The following is an 8203-nucleotide window of genomic DNA, read 5'->3' as shown; positions in this document are numbered from 1 at the left end:
AAATGTAAAGTAATGCACATTGGAAAAAATAACCCCAACTATACATGCAATATGATGGGGACTAATTTAACTACAACAAGTCATGAAAAAGATCTTGGAGTCATCGTGGATAGTTCTCTGAAAATGTCCACACAGTGTGTAGAGGCGGTCAAAAAAGCAAACGGGATGTTAGGAATCATTAAAAAGGGGATAGAGAATAAGACTGAGAATATATTATTGCCCTTATATAAATCGATGGTACACCCTCATCTCGAATACTGCATACAGATGTGGTCTCATCTCAAAAAAAATATACTGGCACTAGAAAAGGTTCAGAAAAGGACAACTAAAATGATTAAGGGTTTGGAACGGGTCCCATATGAGGAGAGATTAAAGAGGCTAGGACTCTTCAGCTTGGAAAAGAGGAGATTAAGGGGGGATATGATAGAGGTGTTGCCAGCACAGAGTGCCCGAGGCAAAGCAACAGCGGGTTCGTTGCCCGGTGTGCTTCGCGCCAATAAACACACCAGGGGGAGAAGCAAACAAAGTTTATTTGGGATCCCAAAGCGGTGCAAGGAGACTGGCAAGTCTCAAATCAAGCACATTAACAGGAACAGTTTTTCTTCTTTTATACATTTTGCAGTTAAGCCTCACCCCCCTTTTCCTTTCCCCTCTAGCCCTCCCTTTCTCCCCCCCCTCCTCCCTCTACCCCTCCCATCCCTGGTAATATTTAAGTCATTCTTGGCAGCTATAAGCCTAGCTTGTTAGTAACTTCTTTAAACCGTTATCTTGTCCTTTTTCCCTTCAGCCAGAAACATGCAGCCTCATTATTACCGCTTGAGCAGGGGGTTGCACACAGATAACTGGTTGCTTACATATTCCAATTGCACCTGGCTTTTGAGGTTGATTAGAGTTTAAACATGGAAGGATAGAGTTTGGTTCACTTAGGCCTAGTGCAGGAAGGCTTCATTGACACTTAGTGGCCTTCCACCCTCCCGAGTTACCTAGGGTGAGGCCTAGTGACGTCAACAACTCCCTCCTTTGAGAATACTCAACAAGCTTTTGGCTGAGTTTTCTCATATTCTGTGGACAAGATATGATTAAGTGCTATGAAGCTGGGGTTTTCAATGAGAGGGTATGCCGGGATTTTTGAGGAACGGGGGGCACAAAGCTTACGGAGGAGCATTTTAAAACAAGCAATTAGGAGGAGGGTGACCAGGCACAATACCACACCGGTGAGGAGGAGACGCACAAGGCCACCCCCCAGTCCTCCTAGGTTGGGCAACCAACTTCAAAGGGAATCGAAAACTGTGGGTTTCCTTTCCTGGGCCTTCCACTGCTTGAAAGCCTGTTTGGCCGACAGGACGTGCTTGTTAATGTCCTGTGAGTTTTCCGGGACATAAGTACAACATTCATTCCCAATAAGGGCACACACCCCGCCCTGGAGGCTAAAACATAATCTAAGGCCTGTCTGTTTTGCAGGGACAGCAACCGGAGCTGGTATAGCTCTGAGTTAAGGCTCTTCTCTATGGCCAAGGTTTCATTGGCGAATGTGGTGAGAAACACAGAGAGCCTATGATAAAATTGGGTTAGCCGTTCCACCCCATAGGATGGGAGGAGGATTATACCCAACCTGTCTTCTTCCTTAATGGGCTCTGAGGTGGCATACAAAGATTTATGCTGCCTGGGGTGGCCAGGGGTTGTCCCTTAATGCATACTGGTATTCAATGGTACAGTTTTGTGACAAGGGGGTACCCGAGGTATTTCTTCCCCTACTGAACCATCCCCAGCAGATATCTGACCAATTTTGGGGGACCACCCTCCAGGGTAACCGTGCTGCGTGGTGCGGGATTTGGGAGCATACTCAGCAGTTAGAGAGGTTAAACTCTTGGGGAAAGCAAACCTTCAAGGACTCATATGTGTTTGTTTCCAAGTTAGTAGGGATCCCTTTCCAACCCACATGTGCCTGGGGGGAAACGGGAGGTAACGAAAGGAGTGTCCCTATGGCAAAGAGTACCACTGTGGCAGACCCTGGACCTGAACTCATGCTGGGCAGGTGACCCTAGGGCCTAACAATTACAATTCCCCAAATACCCACAAAATATCAATTACCAATAGTAGGCAGATTAAAAATAAAAGGACCAGGCCACCAGGTTAGGCCGGCCCTGTGAGAGTAAACACAACCAACGCTTAGAGTTTTCACGGGGAGTGCGCTGCGACTGTCCAAAGAGACCACAGGGCATTCCCAGCAGGCCTTATTGTCTTTTGAATAACAGTTTAAGTCTCAGGTCGTCGCTGGTAGTCTTTTTCCGTAGGCTGGACTGTCCACCGTTCAGGAGCGGGCACTGCCTTCAGACGGGAGTGATGAATCCAGTCCTTGTGTCCCTTGACCTTTGCTGCTGTGTGGGAGACCAGCAGGACGGTGTGGGGTCCCTTCCACTTCTCTTGGAGAGGCTTGTCCTTCCAGATCCGAACGAGAACGGAATCGCCTGGCTGCAAGGAGTGGACAGGGGCATCCAGCGGGAGAGGCTGCAAATCTCTGGTATACCTGTGGAGAGAACAGAGAACAGCAGACAGAGAGCACATGTACTGAGATAAAAAGCCACACCCCATTTCCCACTCCCCTGCCAGAACCGGTGTACCGTTCATAGGCCATGCCCTTCCAAACATAATCTCGAAGGGACTGAGCCCTAACCTGCCCTTTGGGAGAGCGCGAATGCGGAGCAAAACAAGGGGTAAGGCATCAGGCCATCCGCTGAATCGATCCACCAAGACGAAAAGGTATTTGAATCCTTGGGTCCGGGGGAACTCAGTAAAGTCTATTTGCCAAACCAGCCCCGGGCCTGGGGTAGGTTCCAGAGTGGCTGGTGGCACTGACACTCCAGCTCGAGGGTTGTTCTTTTGGCAGACTAGACATTCAGCCTGTACCTGGGAGGCCAGGGGTCTAACAGCCTCCCTACCAGCGTATAATTCTTTGTTTCTTCACCAGGGTCAGTTCTTAATGTCTTTTGTAGTCAGAAATTCCTGGACTTTGTGGTTTCAATGAAGCAAGTGTTCCTTCTTCTCTTTTCCTGAAACAGTGTGGTTCAGCATCATACAGGGGAGAGGTTACTAGCACATCACCCTGTCTTTAAATAGGCTTATCAGTCGGAGAGTCCTCCCGAGGTGGAGGGGTCTTTTTACAGTGAGAAGCCTGGGTCCAGATGGGCAGTCCTTGGTACTTCACAGCGGTGTTGGTGGTGAACAGGACTTGGAAAGGGCCTTTCCAGTGTGGAGCCAAAGCAGTTTTTCGTTGATGGACTTTACGTAGACTCAGTCTCCTTGTTTCAATGAACGGCAGGGCTGCTAGGGTCTTTGGGTAGCACTTCTTTTATCTGTGAGAAAAGAAACCTAACACATTTCATTAATGCCTGGCAATGTTTTGCAGATCTCATAGTTGCTTGGGCACATTCAGGCCCCCCCTTTTCTTGGCTGTCGGCCAAGTCTTAGCTCTGGGCAGTGTCCTTGGATGGTGCCAGCATCTTATCTTTGGACTGAGCTTGCTAGCTGTATTTTTTTCCTCAGTTAACTCGTTCTGTTCTTTTTCCTTCTCTCCTTCTTGGCTTCTTTTACCTTACAAAGGAAACTTCCATTCTTCACTCATACACCTTTTCCCAACAATGAACACATACACATTGCCATTATGAACTCTTCCAGTAAAATAACTTCTATACAGAGCTTTGGAGCAACAAACCAGGACGAGCACACCCACTTTTGAGGAGTCCAACAAAGTTCAGGAGGCTCACAGTGGCTTTAAGGCAAGGGGTGAGACCCACAGCAGCAATCAACAAGTCATCCACATATTGCAGGAGGAGGACCCTGTCCTCATTGTCCCACTCTTCCAAGTCTCTGGCCAGGGCCTGGCCGAAAAGGGTGGGGGAATTTTTAAATCCCTGGGCCAACACTGTCCAGCAAAGCTGCTTTTTAACCCTCCTTTTGTCCTCCCACTGGCTCCACTCTGAGGCTTGCATGGCTGAGGGCTCAGTTGCAAGGGTCATTATCCAGGCATTCTCTGGGGGTAAGGTGAGGGTTATTTCATCTGGGTGAAATGCAGGGTGGCTCCTAAGCGACAAAGCAGGTCCCGTCCCAGTAGAGGTGTTGGACAATCAGGGAGGTAAACCAGTTTGTGAGATAGAGTTCTGTTTCCCAAAGCACATTCCGCTGGGGCATATACTGGGCACTTGGTTCCTTTCCCTGTGGCACCCACCACAGTGAGGGACTCTGACACAGGCAGCTGCAGGGGTTGGTTTACGGCGGTTCGTGCAGCTCCAGAGTCTAGTAAAAAGTCTATGTCCGAATCTCCCACCCGCATTTTTACTTGGGGTTCCAGGGGCAGGATAGTCCATCTTCCCTGACACCCCTATTCTTGATCCTTCGCTGTCATCATAGGGGTACCTTCTCTTTCGGGGCACTCATTTTTCCAATGTCCCTCCTTCCGGCATATGGCACACTGGTTGCGACCCAGACGCCTTTCCTGTGAGCCAGGGCGCCCACGTCCTCTTATTCCCCGGCCCCTTCCACCTTCCTGGAATTTTCCCCTGCCACCGGCCTGTACTGCTGTGACCATCATTTTCGCCTGCCTCTTTTCCTTTTCTTTAGACACAACCTAATTACGCTCCACCTCAGACAGCAGGGTCCGCATAAGGACATTACAATCATCACAGTCAGGCTTACAGCTAGCCAGGCACCCTTCAAAGACCGAGATAGACTTGCTTGGGTTCATAGAGAATTCTCCTGCCTGTGCCTTAAAGGCTGCTAGGTCCACCGGGTTAAAAGGCACATGGGTGTAAACCTGCATAGTAGTGGCCTGATTCCTATCTGAGCCATGTCTGGACACCATGGTCTCAGTGATCAACGGATAAAATTCCACCGAGGGGGCAATCTCTGGGACCTGAGACACCTTGTCTTTATATGGTGGGGGTGTGATAGCCGAAGGGGACACCGGACCTGCCATTACAGCTGTGGGGGGGTTCTGGGGACTAACAGTAGCTACTACCGAACCTGTCGGAGTCAAATTACACTTTTGCAAAATATCTAACCTATCTCTTAGCAACATAAACAACTGTACATACATATGTTCATTCCATTTACCCATTTGCTGACAAAACAGAAGTAATTGAAGGATCGTGTTATAATTAAGTGATCCTTCCGGTGGCCACCTTTCCTGGTCCTCTAGCTGATATTGAGGCCAGTCTACTGTACAGAACCTTTTCAGTTTACTTTTAACCAACGGATCCGATCCAAACACTTTCCAGTTCACCAGAATGCATTCCAAGGGTGTACACCTTGCCCTGCCTGCCATACTCTGTCCCTGCCCCATATTAGGGAGACACTGGGCGTCCCCAGGTCATAACAGGTAGACACTGGGCGTCCCCAGGTCAAGACAGATAAAGTCCCCACTGGACTGTTCCTACCTTATCCAAGGGTCCGGTTCTGCACCGTCGCCCTATCCACGGGACCGGTTCCCCACCGTCGCCCGCAGCTGCTTCTCCACTACTCGAGCGCGTTGCACCGTTGTGCCCTCCGGGGTCGACCAAACCACGTCTCCGCCGAGGCCCCCGGTAAAGTCACCGGTGCGCGCTGGGCGTCGGTCGTCGCCGCAATCTGTCGACCTCCGAGAGGGGTCCGGGCAAGGCTAAATTTCAGCCTCGAGCCCCACGTTGGGCGCCAAAACTGTTGCCAGCACAGAGTGCCCGAGGCAAAGCAACAGCGGGTTCGTTGCCCGGTGTGCTTCGCGCCAATAAACACACCAGGGGGAGAAGCAAACAAAGTTTATTTGGGATCCCAAAGCGGTGCAAGGAGACTGGCAAGTCTCAAATCAAGCACATTAACAGGAACAGTTTTTCTTCTTTTATACATTTTGCAGTTAAGCCTCACCCCCCTTTTCCTTTCCCCTCTAGCCCTCCCTTTCTCCCCCCCCTCCTCCCTCTACCCCTCCCATCCCTGGTAATATTTAAGTCATTCTTGGCAGCTATAAGCCTAGCTTGTTAGTAACTTCTTTAAACCGTTATCTTGTCCTTTTTCCCTTCAGCCAGAAACATGCAGCCTCATTATTACCGCTTGAGCAGGGGGTTGCACACAGATAACTGGTTGCTTACATATTCCAATTGCACCTGGCTTTTGAGGTTGATTAGAGTTTAAACATGGAAGGATAGAGTTTGGTTCACTTAGGCCTAGTGCAGGAAGGCTTCATTGACACTTAGTGGCCTTCCACCCTCCCGAGTTACCTAGGGTGAGGCCTAGTGACGTCAACAGAGGTATATAAAATCATGAGTGATGTGGAGAAAGTGGATAAGGAAAAGTTATTTACTTATTCCCATAATACAAGAACTAGGGGTCATCAAATGAAATTAATAGGCAGCAGGTTTAAAACAAATAAAAAGAAGTTCTTCTTCACGCAGCGCACAGTCAACTTGTGGAACTCCTTACCTGAGGAGGGTGTGAAGGCTAGGACTATAACAGAGTTTAAAAGAGAACTGGATAAATTCATGGTGGTTAAGTCCATTAATGGCTATTAGCCAGGACGGGTAAGGAATGGTGTCCCTAGCCTCTGTCTGTCAGAGGGTGGAGATGGATGGCAGGAGAGAGATCACTTGATCACTGGTAGACTTCTGGGGCACCTGGCATTGGCCACTGTCGGTAGACAGGATACTGGGCTGGATGGACCTTTGGTCTGACCCAGTACGGCCTTTCTTATGTTATGTTGAGCATAGAGAAGACTGTGGAATCTCAATAATTTGGTAGTAATCATAGACAAATCCTGATTCTTTAATGGTGACTGTTCTACTGAATATTAAGTAATGGTATTTTTAAAATCTGGATAGGTGATAGATAATATGGTTCTTTCTACTAGTAAACTAGCTGGTTCTTTCAGTCAGTGGAACATTACACTTTTAATGGTGTGTGTGTGTGTATGTGTGTGTGTATTATATATAATACGGCTATAAATAAGGGACTTTTGGAGACAATCTTCAGAGGAAAAAGCTGATAAAATGACCTTTTTTGGCTTCAGTCTTCCATCTGACTCCCCTGAAGAAGTCTACCTTTTAATCAACTGATTAAATTACCTTTGATCATCATAAGAAACTGAGCATAACTGCAAAGAGTTTTATCACAGGAATGTATGACAAGAAGGAGCTTATTAGTGTGGTACAGAAGGTTAATAGTTTGACCAGACAGGAACACTAGACACAACAAAGGAAACTAATAAAGATATGTTCATTCTGTGTTGTGACTTTTACAGACAGCAGGCCAAATTCTACTCAGTTTCTGCTACCTAAATCAGAGTAACTATTGATTTAACTGGAATTACTATGGATTTATATTCATGTAATTGCAAGCAACATTTGGCCAGCTCTCACAAGTTTAGATCAATTATATGACAACATTGACAGTGAAGACAGAAAAAGGAAAAATTTCTAGTACTTACCATTTGTGGTGTACAAATAAGCTGGACACCGAAGTAGGGCAAAGATTTTCACTGGAGCTAGATTTTCAAGATATCCGCTCCATTGGCTGGGAAGGGTGAACTGCGGCCACTGTGAGCTGTGAGCGGCCGAGCAAATGTAAACAGGGCCGGCTCCAGGCACCAGCTTGTCAAGCAGGTGCTTGGGGCGGCCGCTCTAGAGAGGGGCGGCACATCCAGGTATTCGGCGGCAATTCGGCGGACGGTCCCTCACTCCGCCTGGGAGCGAAGGACCTCCCGCCGAATTGCTGCCGCAGATCGCGATCACGGCATTTTTTTTGTTTGTTTGTTTTTGTTTTTGATAAATCATTGAATGCTGTAATTGCTAAACACTAATTAGTTTCAATTATGGTCAGACACTGCTGCAGCATTCTTCAGGTTGTACACTTTCCTTGCTGGATTAAGCAGGAAAAGTGACTTTTGGCTGTCTTCACTGTACAATTCATAAAGAAAATAAATTCCAGTAGAATCACTGTAACATGGTGCCAAAATACAGACTCCTTCATTATACCAGTATCATTGAGAGCTAAGTAACCAAAACTGTTAAAATAGGACTTAATGCACTGGAAAATATAAACAATACTTTGTGGGAGAAAACCATAGTGTCATACCAGACAGCTGCCCTGTATATCTTCATGAATCATTTCCCTTCCTGACATTTTTTGGCCAACTGAAACTTTTGTCTGTCCCCAAAATATGTTTTTAACTCTCTGACTCAAC

The 8203-nt window shown here is 47.5% G+C and overlaps 2 long non-coding RNA genes across 2 annotated transcripts; one reads left to right on the top strand and one right to left on the bottom strand.

Moving 5' to 3' along the window:
• Positions 1-512: 512 nt before the first annotated feature.
• Positions 513-6847, bottom strand: LOC135977198 (uncharacterized). Its single transcript, XR_010594519.1, has 2 exons — positions 5433-6847; positions 513-3353 (listed from the first exon to the last, which is right to left on the bottom strand). It is a non-coding gene; the product is annotated as an uncharacterized LOC135977198 (long non-coding RNA).
• Positions 3351-5556, top strand: LOC135977204 (uncharacterized). Its single transcript, XR_010594524.1, has 2 exons — positions 3351-5364; positions 5396-5556. It is a non-coding gene; the product is annotated as an uncharacterized LOC135977204 (long non-coding RNA).
• Positions 6848-8203: the final 1356 nt, after the last annotated feature.

This window comes from Chrysemys picta, chromosome 1 (genome assembly GCF_011386835.1).
Source record: "Chrysemys picta bellii isolate R12L10 chromosome 1, ASM1138683v2, whole genome shotgun sequence".
NCBI classification, from domain to species: domain Eukaryota; kingdom Metazoa; phylum Chordata; order Testudines; family Emydidae; genus Chrysemys; species Chrysemys picta.
The sequence above is the reverse complement of the archived record's forward strand: the minus strand, read 5'-3'. Positions and strand labels throughout refer to the sequence as shown.